General features: G+C 38.8%; 1 long non-coding RNA gene across 1 annotated transcript in view; it reads left to right on the top strand.

Annotated features, from left to right (window-relative positions):
- The first annotated feature begins 8391 nt into the window (after positions 1–8391).
- LOC131826952 (uncharacterized) overlaps positions 8392–18341 on the top strand; it is a 36951-nt gene continuing 27001 nt past the window's right edge. The window contains exon 1 of the long non-coding RNA XR_009351812.1: positions 8392–8766. This is a non-coding gene — a long non-coding RNA (uncharacterized LOC131826952). The remainder of the gene's footprint in view (positions 8767–18341) is intronic.

Below are 18341 nucleotides of genomic sequence, written 5' to 3'. Positions count from 1 at the left end.
GTCTGGTTTTGGGATCAAGGGGATGCTGGCCTCATAAAATGAGTTTGGAAGTTTTCCTTCCATTTCTATTTTTTGGAACAGTTTCAGAACAATAGGAATTAGTTCTTTTGTAAACGTTTGGTAGAATTCCCCTGGGAAGCTGTCTGGCCCTGGGCTTTTGTTTGTTTGGAGATTTTTGATGACTGTTTCTTTTTTTTTTTTTTTTTTAGAATTCTATAAACATATATTTTTATCCCCAGGGGTACAGGTCTGTGAATCACCAGGTTTACACACTTCACAGCACTCACCAAAGCACATACCCTCCCCAATGTCCATAATCCCACCCCCTTCTCCCAAACCCCCTCCCCCCGGCAACCCTCAGTTTGTTTTGTGAGATTAAGAGTCACTTATGGTTTGTCTCCCTCCCAATCCCATCTTGTTTCATTTATTCTTCTTCTACCCACTTAAGCCTCCATGTTGCATCACCACTTCCTCATATCAGGGAGATCATATGATAGTTGTCTTTCTCTGCTTGACTTATTTCGCTAAGCATGATACGCTCTAGTTCCATCCACGTTGTTGCAAATGGCAAGATTTCATTTCTTTTGATGGCTGCATAGTATTCCATTGTGTATATATACCACATCTTCTTGATCCATTCATCTGTTGATGGACATCTAGGTTCTTTCCATAGTTTGGCTATTGTGGACATTGCTGCTATAAACATTCGGGTGCATGTGCCCCTTTGGATCACTACATTTGTATCTTTAGGGTAAATACCCAATAGTGCAATTGCTGGGTCATAGGGCAGTTCTATTTTCAACATTTTGAGGAACCTCCATGCTGTTTTCCAGAGTGGCTGCACCAGCTTGCATTCCCACCAACAGTGTAGGAGGGTTCCCCTTTCTCCGCATCCTCGCCAGCATCTGTCATTTCCTGACTTGTTGATTTTAGCCATTCTGACTGGTGTGAGGTGATATCTCATTGTGGTTTTGATTTGTATTTCCCTGATGCCGAGTGATATGGAGCACTTTTTCATGTGTCTGTTCCCCATCTGGATGTCTTCTTTGCAGAAATGTCTGTTCATGTCTTCTGCCCATTTCTTGATTGGATTATTTGTTCTTTGGGTGTTGAGTTTGCTAAGTTCTTTATAGATTCTGGACACTAGTCCTTTATCTGATATGTCGTTTGCAAATATCTTCTCCCATTCTGTCAGTTGTCTTTTGATTTTGTTAACTGTTTCCTTTGCTGTGCAAAAGCTTTTGATCTTGATGAAATCCCAGTAGTTCATTTTTTCCCTTGCTTCCCTTGCCTTTTGCTTTGTTCCTAGGAAGATATTGCTGCGGCTGAGGTCGAAGAGGTTGCTGCCCGTGTTCTCCTCAAGGATTTTGATGGATTCCTTTCGTACATTGAGGTCCTTCATCCATTTTGAGTCTATTTTTGTGTGTGGTGTAAGGAAATGGTCCAATTTCATTTTTCTGCATGTGGCTGTCCAATTTTCCCAGCACCATTTATTGAAAAGGCTGTCTTTTTTCCATTGGACATTCTTTCCTGCTTTGTCGAAGATTAGTTGACCATAGATTTGAGGGTCTATTTCTGGGCTCTCTATTCTGTTCCATTGATCTATGTGTCTGTTTTTGTGCCAGTACCATGTTGTCTTGATGATGACAGCTTTGTAATAGAGCTTGAAGTCCGGAATTGTGATGCCACCAACGTTGGCTTTCTTTTTCAATATCCCTTTGGCTATTCGAGGTCTTTTCTGGTTCCATATAAATTTTAGAATTATTTGTTCCATTTCTTTGAAAAAGATGGATGGTACTTTGATAGGAATTGCATTAAATGTGTAGATTGCTTTAGGTAGCATAGACATTTTCACAATATTTATTCTTCCAATCCAGGAGCATGGAACATTTTTCCATTTCTTTGTGTCTTCCTCAATTTCTTTCATGAGTACTTTATAGTTTTCTGAGTATAGATTCTGTGCCTCTTTGGTTAGGTTTATTCCTAGGTATCTTATGGTTTTGGATGCAATTGTAAATGGGATTGACTCCTTAATATCTCTTTCTTCTGTCTTGCTGTTGGTGTAGAGAAATGCAACTGATTTCTGTGCATTGATTTTATATCCTGACACTTTACTGAATTCCTGTATAAGTTCTAGCAGTTTTGGAGTGGAGTCTTTTGGGTTTTCCACATATAGTATCATATCATCTGCGAAGAGTGATAATTTGACTTCTTCTTTGCCGATTTGGATGCCTTTAATTTCCTTTTGTTGTCTGATTGCTGAGGCTAGGACCTCTAGTACGACGTTGAATAGCAGTGGTGATAATGGACATCCCTGCCGTGTTCCTGACCTTAGGGGAAAAGCTTTCAGTTTTTCTCCATTGAGAATGATATTTGCGGTGGGTTTTTCATAGATGGCTTTGATGATATTGAGGTATGTGCCCTCTATCCCTACACTTTGAAGAGTTTTGATCAGGAAGGGATGTTGTACTTTGTCAAATGCTTTTTCAGCATCTATTGAGAGTATCATATGGTTCTTGTTCTTTCTTTTATTGATGTGTTGTATCACATTGACTGATTTGCGGATGTTGAACCAACCTTGCAGCCCTGGAATAAATCCCACTTGGTCGTGGTGAATAATCTTTTTAATGTACTGTTGAATCCTATTGGCTAATATTTTGTTGAGTATTTTCGCATCTGTGTTCATCAAGGATATCGGTCTATAGCTCTCTTTTTTGGTGGGATCCTTGTCTGGTTTTGGGATCAAGGTGATGCTGGCCTCATAAAATGAGTTTGGAAGTTTTCCTTCCATTTCTATTTTTTGGAACAGTTTCAGGAGAATAGGAATTAGTTCTTCTTTAAATGTTTGGTAGAATTCCCCCGGGAAGCCGTCTGGCCCTGGGCTTTTGTTTGTTTGGAGATTTTTAATGACTTTTTCAATCTCCTTACTGGTTATGGGTCTGTTCAGGCTTTCTATTTCTTCCTGGTTCAGTTGTGGTAGTTTATATGTTTCTAGGAATGCATCCATTTCTTCCAGATTGTCAAATTTATTGCCGTAGAGTTGCTCATAGTATGTTCTTATAATAGTTTGTATTTCTTTGGTGTTAGTTGTGATCTCTCCTCTTTCATTCATGATTTTATTTATTTGGGTCCTTTCTCTTTTCTTTTTGATAAGTCGGGCCAGGGGTTTATCAATTTTATTAATTCTTTCAAAGAACCAGCTCCTAGTTTCGTTGATTTGTTCTATTGTTTTTTTGGTTTCTATTTCATTGATTTCTGCTCTGATCTTTATGATTTCTCTTCTCCTGCTGGGCTTAGGGTTTCTTTCTTGTTCTTTCTCCAGCTCCTTTAGGTGTAGGGTTAGGTTGTGTACCTGAGACCTTTCTTGTTTCTTGAGAAAGGCTTGTACCGCTATATATTTTCCTCTCAGGACTGCCTTTGTTGTGTCCCACAGATTTTGAACCGTTGTATTTTCATTATCATTTGTTTCCATGATTTTTTTCAATTCTTCTTTAATTTCCCGGTTGACCCATTCATTCTTTAGAAGGATACTGTTTAGTCTCCATGTATTTGGGTTCTTTCCAAACTTCCTTTTGTGGTTGAGTTCTAGCTTTAGAGCATTGTGGTCTGAAAATATGCAGGGAATGATCCCAATCTTTTGATACCGCTTGAGTCCTGATTTAGGACCGAGGATGTGATCTATTCTGGAGAATGTTCCATGTGCACTAGAGAAGAATGTGTATTCTGTTGCTTTGGGATGAAATATTCTGAATATATCTGTGATGTCCATCTGGTCCAGTGTGTCATTTAAGGCCTTTATTTCCTTGCTGATCTTTTGCTTGGATGACCTGTCCATTTCAGTGAGGGGAGTGTTAAAGTCCCCTACTATCATTGTATTATTGTTGATGTGTTTCTTTGATTTTGTTATTAATTGGTTTATATAGTTGGCTGCTCCCACATTGGGGGCATAGATATTTAAAATTGTTAAATCTTCTTGTTGGACAGACCCTTTGAGTATGATATAGTGTCCTTCCTCATCTCTTATTATAGTCTTTGGCTTAAAATCTAATTGATCTGATATAAGGATTGCCACTCCTGCTTTCTTCTGATGTCCATTAGCATGGTAAATTCTTTTCCACCCCCTCACTTTAAATCTGGAGGTGTCTTCGGGCTTAAAATGTGTTTCTTGGAGGCAACATATAGATGGGTTTTTTTTATCCATTCTGATACCCTGTGTCTTTTGACAGGGGCATTTAGCCCATTCACATTCAGGGTAACTATTGAGAGATATGAATTTAGTGCCATTGTATTGCCTGTAAGGTGACTGTTACTGTATATGGTCTCTGTTCCTTTCTGATCTACCACTTGTAGGCTCTCTCTTTGCTTAGAGGACCCCTTTCAATATTTCCTGTAGAGCTGGTTTGGTATTTGCAAATTCTTTCAGTTGTTGTTTGTCCTGGAAGCTTTTAATCTCTCCTTCTATTTTCAATGATAGCCTAGCTGGATATAGTATTCTTGGCTGCATGTTTTTCTCATTTAGTGCTCTGAAAATATCATGCCAGCTCTTTCTGGCCTGCCAGGTCTCTGTGGATAAGTCAGCTGCCAATCTAATATTTTTACCATTGTATGTTACAGACTTCTTTTCCCGGGCTGCTTTCAGGATTTTCTCTTTGTCATTGAGACTTGTAAATTTTACTATTAGGTGACGGGGTGTGGGCCTATTCTTATTGATTTTGAGGGGCATTCTCTGAACCTCCTGAATTTTGATGCTCGTTCCCTTTGCCATATTGGGGAAATTCTCCCCAATAATTCTCTCCAGTATACCTTCTGCTCCCCTCTCACTTTCTTCTTCTTCTGGAATCCCAATTATTCTAATGTTGTTTCGTCTTATGGTGTCACTTATCTCTCGAATTCTCCCCTCGTGGTCCAGTAGCTGTTTGTCCCTCTTTTGCTCAGCTTCTTTATTCTCTGTCATTTGGTCTTCTATTTTGATGACTGTTTCAATCTCCTTACTGGTTATGGGTCTGTTCAGGTTTTCTATTTCTTCCTGGTCAGATGGTTAGGCATCTGCCTTCTGCTCAGGTCATGATCCCAGGGTCCTGGGATTAAGTCTTGCACTGGGCTCCTTGCTCGGTGGGGAGCCTACTTCTCCTTCTCTCTCTGCCTGCTGCTTCCCCTGCTTGTGCTCTTTCTCTCTCTCTCTGTCAAATATATAAATTAAAATACAAAAAAGAAAAAAGAGAGAGAGAAATGAACAAAATATCAGAGGTAAAATATATGTCCTGTCCACTTTGTAAATACAGCCTCAAACCCACCTGAAGCCTCCTTTGCTCTAAGAAACATCTCTTGATCTTCTCACCTCTCATTGAGCATGGAATCTGTGCTTTGTTCCAAAGGACCAAGAACATAGTAGGTGCTCGGTAAATAACTACATGTGTAAAGGTGTCTGCAATTTTGTTTGTCTTCAAAGTTCTTTATTTGCCTGTGCAACTTTCACAGCCTTATGTTGGTCAGTGGTAGCTTCTCTACTCCAAGGCCAAGGTGTGTTTCTGCTGGCTTCGATAATAACTCATAGTGTTGGGTAATCATATCTTCAGCAGTACCCTTCCCATCGGATGGTTTGTGCCAGAGAGTGCCAGTTCCAAGGTGACTAAGCCTCTGAGGCAGGTTTTGACTCTAAGAACCCATAGGATAAAGATGTCATGAAGCAGTGTTTCTCAGCCTTGGCTGCACATTGGAACCACTTGAGGAGCTTTAAGAAATTCCCATGCCCAAACTCCACCATGGCCAATTAACTCAGAATCTCTGAATCTGGGGCCTGAGCATCAAAGTTTTTAAGAGGCTCACTGGGTTAAACCTACATGCAGCCAAGCTTGAAAATGACTGGCCTAAAGGATCTTCAGGGACTAATATGAACTTTAGGAAGTATTCTATGAAAGCTTCTCTTTTCCAGAGTGAAAGTGATAGATACTAGCAGTGTTTGAGTAAAAAAAAAAAAAAAAAAGAAAGAAAAACAGAAACAAAAACTTCTTTTCTCTCTCTTTTTTTAGGATATATACTAATATAATATATACTTATTTTAATTATACACAGATTGTCTTTATAAAGTTTCAAATGATTGAGAAGTTGATAGGTAGATTAAAAAAGAAAAGAGGGGTGCCTGAGTGGCTCACTCAAATTTAAGCATCTCATTCTTGGTTTTGGCTCAGGGCAAGATCTCAGGGTCATGAGATCTAGTCCCATGTGTCAGGCTCTGCACTCAGAGCTGAGTCTGCTTAAAATTCTCTCCCTCTCGACACAAACCATAAGTGACTCTTAATCTCACAAAACAAAGTGAGGGTTGCTGTGGGGAGGGGGGTAGGGAGAAGGGGGTGGGATTATGGACATTGGGGAGGGTATGTGCTTTGGTGAATGCTGTGAAGTGTGTAAACCTGGTGATTCACAGACCTGTACCCCTGGGGATAAAAATATATGTTTATTTAAATAAATAAATAAATAAATAAATAAATAAATAAAATTCTCTCCCTCTCCCTCTCCCTCTACTCCTGCCCCTGCTTGCTCTCTCTCTCTCTCTCTCTCAAATAAATAAATAAAATGTAAAAAAAAAAAAAGAAGAAAAAATTGTTCTTTCTTGCCCCTACTCCAGAGACAATCCTCTTGTTGGTATGGAGTGTACCCATTCAAACTTTCCCTTTGCTATGATATTTGCAGTTATATTTGTATGTGTATTATAAATATAGTTTTTTTTACATAAATGTGATCATGATATTTATATTGTTTTCCAATTTTCTTTTTTTTCTAAACCAGGAAGTCTTCTATATATTTACAAACTACTTTTTCATTTTGGTCTGGCATTTCATGAGATGGATGTTCTATAGTTTACTGCACCATTCACTTGTTTATGGGCACTTAGGTTGTTTCCAGAGTCTGGTTATAATAAACACTGTTTTCCTCAGCATTGGGTTAAATGCTATTCTGTGCCTATGTGCAAGTAGTTCTTCTATGATAGAAACCTAAACAAGATTTGTGGGTTGAAGAGTATGCACCTTAAAAAATTTATAGGCACTGCCAGATTCCCTCTCAGAATTCTACTGATTTTACATCTTACCAACAATCCTGTCAGCACTCTGCTCCCTGCATTCTAAGGGCCTTTGCACAACTGTTGCCTCTAACTAGGATGCTTGTTCCTTATTCATCTTTCAGATCTCAGCTCAAGCTGCACTTCAGCTTTATTTTGGGGAGTCTCCCCTCACTTCCAGTCTTGGTCATGCTCCTGTGTCCTGAGCTGTCAGAACACCAACTTCTTTTTGCTCAGAGCATTTAGTGTGTACCTATACATTAATTATAGGATTGCCTGATTAATATTTGGATCCCCGTGCTGGTTTAATTCTAAACTTACCCCTCCCCCAGGCAGATTCTTTGTCCTTCTCTTTGCTTTAGTGTTTGACCCGAGGCTCTTTTGTCAGCTGGTTTCCAGTTGGGTTTGGTCAATGAGAAGCACTGACAGGAGATCTGAAAGCTGTTTCCACAGGTTTTTGTTTTTTTTTAAGAGGGTGGGGCACGTGACTGGTACATCTTCCCATTTTGGAAAGCATTCCAGAATGTAAGTGATATTATTATTGAGATAACCTTAAATTTTGCTTAATAATAAAAAAATTGGGACGCCTGAGTGGCACAGTCAGTTGAGTGTCTACCTTCAGCTGAGGTCATGTTCCCAGGGTCCTGGAATAGGTTCCCACATTGGGCTCCTTTCTCAGTAGGGAGCCTGATTCTCCCTTTGCCTGCTGCTCCCACTGCTTGTGCACTCTCTCTCTCTCTCTCCCTCTCAAATGAATAAATAAAATCTTTTTAAAAAATAGTTTAAAAATTATACACAAGCTCTAGTGCTTTATTATGAGTCCCAGGTGACAACCAACCATACCTAGAAATCCCATGACTGAGAACTCTGAGAACTTTGAGAATTAGGAGAAGGCCATTGAAGAGGAGCTCCCAAACTGACAGCAGAATGAAGGGCTCTCAGATACAGATGATACTCATTATTATTGGTAGCTCCATTCTATAAGGTTGCATCAGAAACTGAACCACTGCTCCCAGGAGAAATACAGGTTTAGATTTCTGTGAGCCTCTGGTCACACCATTTTTGTCAAGCAGTCAATACATAACCTTGTTTAATGTGTGTTTCTGTTTAAATACCCCTTGTCTGGGACACCTGGTTGGCTCAGTTGGTTGAGCATCTGCCTTTGTTTCAGGTCGTGGTCTCAGGGTCCTGGGACCAAGCCCCACGTCAGACTCCCTGCTCAGCAGAGTCCACTTCTCCCTCTGCTCCCCCACCCCCACTCATGCTCTCTTCTCTCTTTCTCTCTTTCAAATAAATAAATAAAATCTTTAAAGACCCCTTATTTAATATATATTGTTGATTCATTAGCATTGAACTCATGGCCAATAGCACTTTAGCTCATGCCAGAATGAAACTTATCTAACACGTGTGTTTTTTCCATTACGCCACACATCACAGCCTTCTTACACTTAGGAACAGTAGGCAGCTTTTCAACACCACACTTGGGGGCCATATTAAACAGCAAAACACCCAGCCAAAAAAAAGCACAAAAATGAGAAAAATGTGGCACTAAATGGACCAGGGAGATGAACACTTCTTAACGCTGTGAACGTTGAGACAAGAAGGCGCAGAGCGATGGCTTGCTCTGTGTCAGCTGGAAACACGTGTGCTGGGAGACTCAAGATTTCTCACCACTCTGTGCATGTCCACAGATGACTACAACAGTTGCTGTAAGTATTGGTTTTAGGGTTATAAATATCCTTCAATAAGTAGGCAAAGTTGCAGATTCAGAATCCCCAAATAATGAGGCTTGACTGTGTTTTGTTTGACCAACCTGGTGGTTCAAGGAAAAAAGAAATTGAACTGGAATGATTAGGGTTGCAGAAAAGTATCCTTGAGCTTGCCATGTTCTTTACCACTTCCAGTTTAGAGCTGACTTCATGCATTCCCGTATGTACATGACCAGTGAGGCATGGGAGTCTGGAACTTTTTAATGTGGTTTGTCAAAGGTAATGCACATCTTCTGTCAAGAGCAGGTCTGAGAAACCATCGACTGGGCTCTGTTTATCCAAATGAAATGGACTAAATGAGACTTGGAGAGGCAGGAAAACACAGGAAACAGTACAGCCTATGGGAGGGGACAGCAGAGATGCTCTCTGGGCTGCCCTGGTGGGCTCAGTTTGTGGATTCAGATCCTGAACCTCAGTGCTCTCAAGTAACCCACTGTGGAAGGTTCTGCCTTCCCCGGAGAGCTCCCACTCATCCTCTCCAGGCCCTTAAGGTAGGGCCTAGACCAGTTGATCTTCTTGTTCTGCCCGAAGGACATTTCCTTTAATTTAATTAACTTTAACTTTTTCCTCAATCCCCACAATAGATCTGTCATCAAGTTGCTCACTATAACCACCAATATCATGAGTATTTGTCAGTCCTTCTGACTGACTTGTTCCAGGTTCTGGTTTCTGACCTTTTACCTCCACACTGTTACCAGAAAGACCTTCCTAAAAGATCAATAGGCTCACATCCCCCACTTTGTGCTCACCAACAACTAACGCCCAGTTTCATTAGCATGGCATGTGCACCCCTTCTTTTTTCTTTTTTTTTTTCATTTATTTATTTTCAGCATAACAGTATCATTATTTTTTCACCACACCCAGTGCTCCATGCAATCCGCATGTGCACCCCTTCTTGACTTTGTCATGTCCCAACTGTTACTTGGGGTCTCTTCTCCAGACCCCCAAGTTTGCTTGATAGTTCCCTCACAGTTGTTAGAGTGAGAAAGATTTGGTTCTAAATCCCAGTTTTCCACCTACTGGCTCTGTGACTCCAGGCAAATCACTTGATATGTCTGAGACTCACTTTTTCTATCTGTAAAATGAGGTCAATAATATTCAGCTACAAAACTCACCAGTAGTGCTGGAAATGGAATCAGAAGTGTGGAAACTTATAGTTTACACAATCTTGAGTTGCTGGTTTTTTCAGTAAGAATATTCATTACTTACTAATAAAAATATTCAAGGGGTGGGTGTGCCTGGGTGGCACAGTCAGTTAGGCAGATGTCTGCCTTCGGCTCAGGTCGTGATCTCAGGGTCCTTGGATGGAGCCCCACATCAGGCTCCTTGCTCCTTCTGGAGTCTGCTTCTCCCTCTCCCTCTGCAGCTACCCTTCCTTGTGTGCTCTCTCTGTCTCTCTGTCAAATAAATGAATAAAATCTTTAAAATATATATATTCAAGGGATGATAAAATAGTCTGGTAGAGGTCACACAGTATGGTGGTTATGAGCACAGACTCTGGTGCCAGAGTGCCTGGTTTAAATCCTGCTCAACCACTTATTTGCTGGGTGCCTATGAGAACTGTACCCACTCTACTGATTTGTAAAATAAGGGTAGCCACAGTATTGACCTTGCAGGGTTGTGGTAATGATGAAAGGAGTAATGCATGCAAAGTATTTGGAATAGAGCTGGCACATCAGAACCCTCCATAGGAACTGGCTGGTATAGTAATGGACAGTGCAATGCAGACCTGAATCATCCATGTCTGGTTTCCTCTGCCCTCCTCACAGGTCTACGTTGAGTACCTAGTGCCTGCTGAATAAATGTGAATTCCACTCCCTTCTGCTTTCCTTGCCTCTGGAGTCTCAGTTCAAGGGCTTTTCCTCTGGACGGGCTTTCCTGACGTCTAGGCTCTCTGGGCCACCCCTGGCATTTTCCTATGTTGGGAAAATTTTCACACTGTCGTGTCATTCTCTGTTCTGTACCAAACTCTTAAGAACTTTATAGATCAGGATTATCTGATTTTATCCTTACATTTCTAGGACTTGGCACAGTGCCTGGCAAACAGTAGGACTTCCATTATGGTCACTGTGAATATATTTTGTGTGAATAAATGTGATCTCCTCCTTCAAACAGCTCTTGATGAGTCAAAGGTGAGAAGATGCAAATATTTGGAAGTTTAATCCCATGGTCAAATGTAAAGACCTGGTTTTTGGCAAAACAGTAGGCCCAAAAGGTGGCATGGGGGCAGTGACTGAAACCTTGGGAGAGAAGGTCAGGAGCCCTGAACTGCAGTGCCCTCTCTGTCGCTGAGTGTCCTGTGAGATTCTGGGACAGCCCCCCAACTTCTCTGAGGTGAGGTCCCCTTCGCTGTAAAAAAGTGAAGAAATGGATGCCAGGTTAGGTGAAAATGCATGGTAAACAGAAGAGTGATGAAGTGTCAGACGTAGGGTAGTGTGCCGGTTCTAGAAGGGACAGGGGAGGGGAGACATCAGTGTTGGCCCCTGTGTTCTCTCAGGCTCCATGGAAGAGGTGGTGCTGGAGCTGAGCGTTGAGGGGGTGGGTGGAAATTAGACAAGTGGGGAGGAAGCTGGAATTTTTGAGGCAGGTTAGTATCTTGAGAAGAAAAGCTTAAAGGAAATGAAGGAAAAAATCTTTACTTTGTTGAACCCAGTGAGGAATTAAAGGAAAGTCTCCTTGGCTTATGAATGCTGGCATTTTGTTTCATTTATCAGCTTTAAAGAAAAGCATGGAAAAACACAAACTGGAATCTATAAAGAAAAGCTGCAAGACAGAGGAGTCTGCTTGAACCTGGAGAATACCATGATTCTAAATTAATTTCAGTAAAGTTAATTTTTAAAAAATAGCATGCTATTGGGTTTAAGACAAAACGAAAACAGTAAGTATGAAGGTAGTTAATAACCAACTACTCTTACTGCTTTGAAGTTTAATTTAGTTGCTTAAATGAACTTTAATTTTCTAAATCTACAAGTCAGTAAAAGGGTCTTTGAAAATTAAAACGCCGACACTTAGTTATTTTGTATCCAGCTTTGAAGAGCCAAAAGCAACATAAAAACAATATTTTCATTATTGCTTAACCATAATTTCCATTTTTTTACAATGTGCTATTACCTAAGAAAGTTAGAAAGTTCTAAAATAGACACAAAGCAAATGAGAATAACCTCTGAAGTTTTTGAGCCCTCAGTCTCCCTAACTCTGGCTCATTTGCCTTCTACCCAGTTGTAGCCTAAGATACAGTAGTAGAAAGGGATTATGACTCAGAGTGCGAATCCAGAAGCAACAATCTATGCGTGCTGGTACACCTTGACTACATTTTTGTGATACTGTAGACTTGCATCATAACAAGAAGCCCTGAACCTATCTCTTCGGTTAACCTTTGGCAGTTTCAAGTGACCAATTGAAGATCCTGTTCCTACGGGATGTTGCCCTCTAGTGGAAAATCACAGGGCCCTGCACATTTGGGACCCCTAACTAGGCACAGTAGAGTTTTCAGACTACTCTGTCTGTAATGCAGGAGAAATGAACTCCCAGTTTCAAGCTGCTCTGTCAAGCCTGGTTGTGGTAGACAGGGTAATGGTCCCCCTAAAGATATTCATGTCCTAATCCCCAGAGCCTGTGAATATGTGAACTACAACGCAAAAGGGACTTTGCAGATGTTATTAATTATTTTAAGGATATTGAAATGGGGAGTTAGCTTGGATTATCGAGGTGGACTCATTGTATCTGAAGGGTCCTTATTAAGAGGGAGACAGGAGGGTCAGAGTCAGAGAAGGCAATGTGGAAATGGAAACAGAGAGAGAGAGAGGGTTCAAGATGCTAACCTGCTGGCTTTGAAGATGGAGGGAGGGCCATGGGTGCAAGCAGCTTCTAGAGACTGGAAGATGCAAGGAAACAGATTCTCCCCTAGAATCTTCCAAAGGACCCAAGGCCTGGTGACACTTTAATTTTAGCCTAGTGAAAACCGTCTTGGGATTCCTGTCCTCAAGAACTGTAAGATAAGTTGATCTTGTTTTATGCCACTTGGTTAGTGGTGGTTTGTTATCGTTTTAACAGTAAGAAACTAACACACTGGTCTTGGGGAAAGGAAAAGGACACCTCTGGAACACTCTGTTGGGAGGCCTGAAACCCTGACCCTGGTGCATTGCTTTGGTGTGAATCACTCAGGGAGGATGTGAAACAGATCCTTGAAAATCACCACATTATAAAAATGCATTTAGAAGAAGGGAACTCTTGTTCTTCCGGGCCCAACAGGGGGAGTCAGCCAAGGTGGCATCTTTGCGAAAGCAAACGGTGATGAACACCACATTATTACTTGGCTATCCTGGTGAGGCCGGTTTGTTGTTGTTGTTTTAAAGAAACACCTTTACCCTAGACAATAGATATTTCATACATACACTGTAAACAAAAAACTTGAAAAATAGAATGAAAATCATAATCACTTAGAACACCACTACTTTAGCCTTTTTCTTCTAACAAGTTTTTGCATCTGTTAAGGTTATAGCGTATAAGCAATTTTGAATCCTTTCTAGTTGATATTATGTCATGTGCATTTCCCACATCATTATAAATCCTCCGAAAATAGTGCTTTTTAAAAAAGACTTATTGATTTTGATTTTTTTATTGTGTTATGTTAGTCAAAATAGTGCTTTTAATGATGATGCAATGTCTGATTAGTTTCATGTTCTAAAATGAACCTAATGTTGCTACATTATTGAACATTTCAACTGTTCGGGGTTTCTAGTACAATGAATAATAGTGTGGTGAATATTCTTATGTATAAATCTTTGTCTGAAATTTGGATTATTTCCTTAAGATGGATAGCCAAAAGTGGAATAACTGGTTTAGAGGGTGTGGATAATTTCAAGGTCTATGAGACTTTCTGAAATATTATTTTCCATTAGGTTTGTACTAAATTCCTTTTATCTGTAGTTATCTGGGAAATATGCATTAGATTATATCTGTGGCTTTCAAATATATTTTGTTGACTCACCCCCCAAAATACAGTTTGTATCATACCCAACACACACACACACACACACACACACACACAGCTTCCTCTTTCAACATATAATCATAATATGATCATAATATGATGTTTTTCTATTCTACTTTTTAAATGTTGGCATTGATTCATCAGGTGATTTCCATGCCTATAAATGGATCATTGCCCAGTTTGAAAAGCACAGCTTTAGATCATGGGACTATAATTCATATGTGCATTTAGGAGGATCATAGGAACTTCTTGTTCTAAAAATGTCTCAAGCCTCAAGTTTCTTGCCACTTCAAGAAACCTGGTTATATGATGAAATGATCATAACACTAGATAAAAACAACATCTGCACAGAGCAGCTGACCAACCTTTCAGAAACCTGAATTTAGCTCTGCCTCAAAGCTTAAATGTCATTTCCATTAGTACTACATTTTGGATGTTTGCTAATTTATGAAATTCTCGCAGGTACAAACCTTGTGATTTCTATACATTTAATAATGGAAGATGAAGTGGCAACAACAGATACTTAAATTCTTTAATTCCATGAGATTTTGATGTAATTTGCACCTTCGGTGTTACCAACACTTTTGCATATCTATGAGTTCTTCCAGCAAGGCTACAAAAGAAAAGAAAGAAAGAGAAAAAGAAAGAAAAATTCACATTTCCCAGTCAACATCTGGGAAAGGTGAATGAATAAGCAGTTGGCTTTTTAAAAATAGAGAAAAGGACAAGAAAAACCATCTCTATTTTTAGATAGACATCAAGATTAATTTTCTGGTTTCGGGTCTAAGAGAAATTCCTTCTCATGTGTTAAATGTTACCATTGTGAAAAAATATATATTTTTAAAAGTCTACCAGCACATGTATCAAAAGCATACTATAGGTCATTCAGTTCTAATTTTTTAAAGAGATTTAAATGCCAAATATTTCATGAAACATACTGTATTTCTGATTGCTGTTCCCTTTTTTTTTTTTTTTCCAGCTGGGAAGTAAATAGAGAAGGTAGAAGACAGATAATAATGATGTAACAGTGGAATGTTAAAGATTATGAGAAAGTGCCTCAAAAATTACATTGCTTTTTTCTTTATTTTTTGAGATAATATACTATACATTTCTTTTTTTTAAAGTTTTTATTTATATTACCCAGTACTCAATACAAGTGCACTTCTTAATCCCCATCACCCATTTCACTCATCCCCCCTTCATCCCCAACCCCTCCTCTCTAGTAACCATCAGTTTCTTTTCTATAGTTAAGAGTCTGTTTCTTGGTTTGTCTCTCTTTTTTTCCCTTTTGCTCATTTGTTTTGTTTCTTAAATTCCACATATGAGTGAAATCATATGGTATTTGTCTTTCTTTTACTGATATATTTTATTTAGCATTATGCTCTCTGGCGCCATAACTATTGTCGTAAATGGCAAGATTCCATTCTTTTTGATGGCTGAATAATATTCCATTGTATGTATATATCACTTCTTCTTTATTTATTCATCAATTGATGGATGCTTGGGCTGCTTCCATATATTGGCTATTGTAAATAATACTGCTATAAACATAGAGGTGCATGTATCCCCTTGACTTAATGTTTTTGTATTCTTTGGGTAAAAATCTAGTAGCATCATTGCTGGGTCATAGGGTAATTCTATTTTTAACTTTTTGAGGAAACTCCTTTCTGTTTTCCACAGTGGCTACACCAGTTTGTGTTCCCCACAACAGTACAAGAGGATTCCCCTTTTTCCACATCCTCCCCAACACCTGTTGTTTCTTGTGTTGTTGATTCTGGCATTCTGACAGGTGTGAGGTGATAGCTCATTATAATTCTGATTTGCATTTCCCTGATGTTAAGTGATGATGGACTTTTCATAGGTCTGTTGGCCATCTAGATGTCCTCATTGGAGAAATGTCTGCTCATATGTTCTGCCCAATTTTAAATTGGATTATTTGTTTTCTGGGTGTTGAGTTTTATAAGTTCTTTACGTATTTTGGATACTAGCCCTTTATCAGATATGTCATTTGCAGATATCTTCTTCCATTCTGTAGGTTGACTTTTAGCTTTGTTGATTGTTTCCTTTGTTGTCCAGAAAATTTTATTTTGATGTAGTCCTAATAGTTTATTTTAGGTTTTGTTTCTCTTGCCTCAGGGGACCTATGTAGAAAAAAGTTGTTACAGCCAATGTCAGAGAAATTACTTCTCGTGCTCTTTCCAGAGTTTTTATGACTTTAAGTCTCACATTTAGGTCTTTAATACATTTTGAGTTTATTTTTTTGTATAATGTAAGAAGGTGGTCCAGGGGCTCCTGGGTGGCTCAGTTGGTTAAGCATCTGACTCTTGATTTTGGCTCAGGTCATGATCTCAGCGTGGTGAGATTGAGCCCCACATTGGGCTCTGCATTGCATGTGGAGATTCTTAAGATTCTGTCCCTCTTCCTCTTCTCCTTCCCTCACCTCGAAAAAAAGAAAGAAAGAAAGAAAGTGTGGTCCAGTTTCATTCTTTTGCATGTTGCTATCCGGTTTCCCCACTACCATTTGTTGAAGACATTACCTTTTTCCCACTGGATATTCTTTCCTTCTTTCTCAAAGAGTAATTGACCATTTAATTGGGGGTCCATTTGTGGGTTTTCTATTCTATCCTATTGACCTATGTGTCTATTTTTGTGCCAGTATCATATTACTTTGATTATTACAGCTTTGAAATATAACTTGAAATCAGAATTATAATGCCTCCAGGTTTTCTGTTCTTCAAAATTGCCTTGGCTATTCAGGATCTTTTGTGGTTCCATACAAATTTTAGGATTTCTTGTTCTGTGAAAAATGCTATTGGTATTTTGTTAGGGATTGCATTAAGTGCACAAATTGTTTTGGGTAGTATAGACATTTTAACGATATTTGTTTTTCCAATCCATGAGCATGGAATGTCTTTCCGTTTCTTTCTGTCATCTTCAAGTTTTTTTCATCACTGTTTTATAGTTTTCAGAGTACAAGTCTTTTACCTCCTTGATATGGTTTATTCCTTGTTATCTTATTGTTATTGGTGCAGTTGTAAATGGAATTGATTCCTTAATTTCTCTTTCTGCTGCTTTATTAGAAATGCAACAGATTTCTGTGCAGTGATTTTGTATTCTACAACATTACTAAATTCATTTATCAGGTCTAACAACTCACGTCTTGGTGGAGTCTTGGTTTTCTCTATATAGTATCATGTCATCTGCAAATAGTAAAAGTTTTACTTGTACCTTACCAATTTGAATGCCTTTGATTTCTTTTTGTTGCCTAAATGCTGTGGCTAGGACTTCCAGTCCTATGTTGAATAAATGGTAAGACTGGGCTTCGTTGTCTTTTTCCTGACCTTAGGGGAAAGGCTCTCAGTTTCTCCTCATTAAGGATGATATTAACTGCAGGTTTTTCATATAAGGCCTTTATTAAGATGAGGTATGTTCCCTCTAAACATTGTTTGTTGAGGGTTTTTATCATGAACAGATGTTCTACTTGGTCAAATGCTTTTTCTGCACCTATTGAAATGAACCTATTGTTTGTATACTTCCTCTTATTGATGTGATGTTGATTGATTTTTGAATATGCAAATCATACTTGCAATCCAGGAATCAATCCCATGTGAATGGGATGAATAATTTTTTAAAATGTATTGTTGGATTCAGTTTGCTAGTATTTTGCTGAGGATTTTACATCTATGTTCACTAGAGATATTGGCCTATAGTTCTCTATTTTAGTAATGTCTTTGTCTGGTTTTGGTATTAGGGTAATGCTGGTCTCAAAGAACGAATTTGGAACTTTTTCTTTCTTTTATATATTTTGGAATAGTTTGAGAAGAATAGGTATTAACTCTAAATGTTTGGTAGAATTTGCCTGTGAAGCCATCTGGCCCTGGACTTTTGTCTGTTGGGAGTTTTTGATTACCTATTCAATTTCCTTGCTCTTTTTCAGTCTGTTCAAATTTTCTATTTCTTCCCATTTTGATTTTGGTAGTTTATATGTTTCTAGGAATTTATCTACTTCTAGGTTGTTCAATTTATTGGCATATAGTTTTTCATAAAATTCACTTATATTTGTGTGATGTTTGTTGTTTTTCTCCTCTTGAATTTGTGATTTTATTTATTTGGATCCTTTCTCTTTTTTTCTTGATAAGTCTTAGTAGAGATTTATCAATTTTATTGATTTTTCAAAAAACCAGCTCCTGGTTTCATTGATCTATTATTTTATTAGGTTTCTATTTCATTTATTTCTGGTCTAATCTTTACTGTTTTCTTCCTTTTGCTGCTTTTGTTGTCTAGCTCCTTTAGGTATAAGTGTGGGTTGTTTATTTGAGATTTTTCTTGCTTCTCAAGGTAGGCCTGTTGCTATAAATGTCCCTTTTAGAACAGGTTTTGCTGTGTCCCCATAGTTTTGAACTTTGGTGCTTTCATTTTCATTTGTTTCTGTACACTTTCCTTTCTTCTTTGTTTTCCTGGTGTCATGACTCACTCATTGTTTAGTAGCATGTTATTAAACTTCCATGTATTTGTGGCCTTT

Source organism: Mustela lutreola, chromosome 3 (genome assembly GCF_030435805.1).
Source record: "Mustela lutreola isolate mMusLut2 chromosome 3, mMusLut2.pri, whole genome shotgun sequence".
Lineage (NCBI taxonomy): Eukaryota > Metazoa > Chordata > Mammalia > Carnivora > Mustelidae > Mustela > Mustela lutreola.
This window is presented reverse-complemented; position numbering and strand designations above follow the sequence as displayed.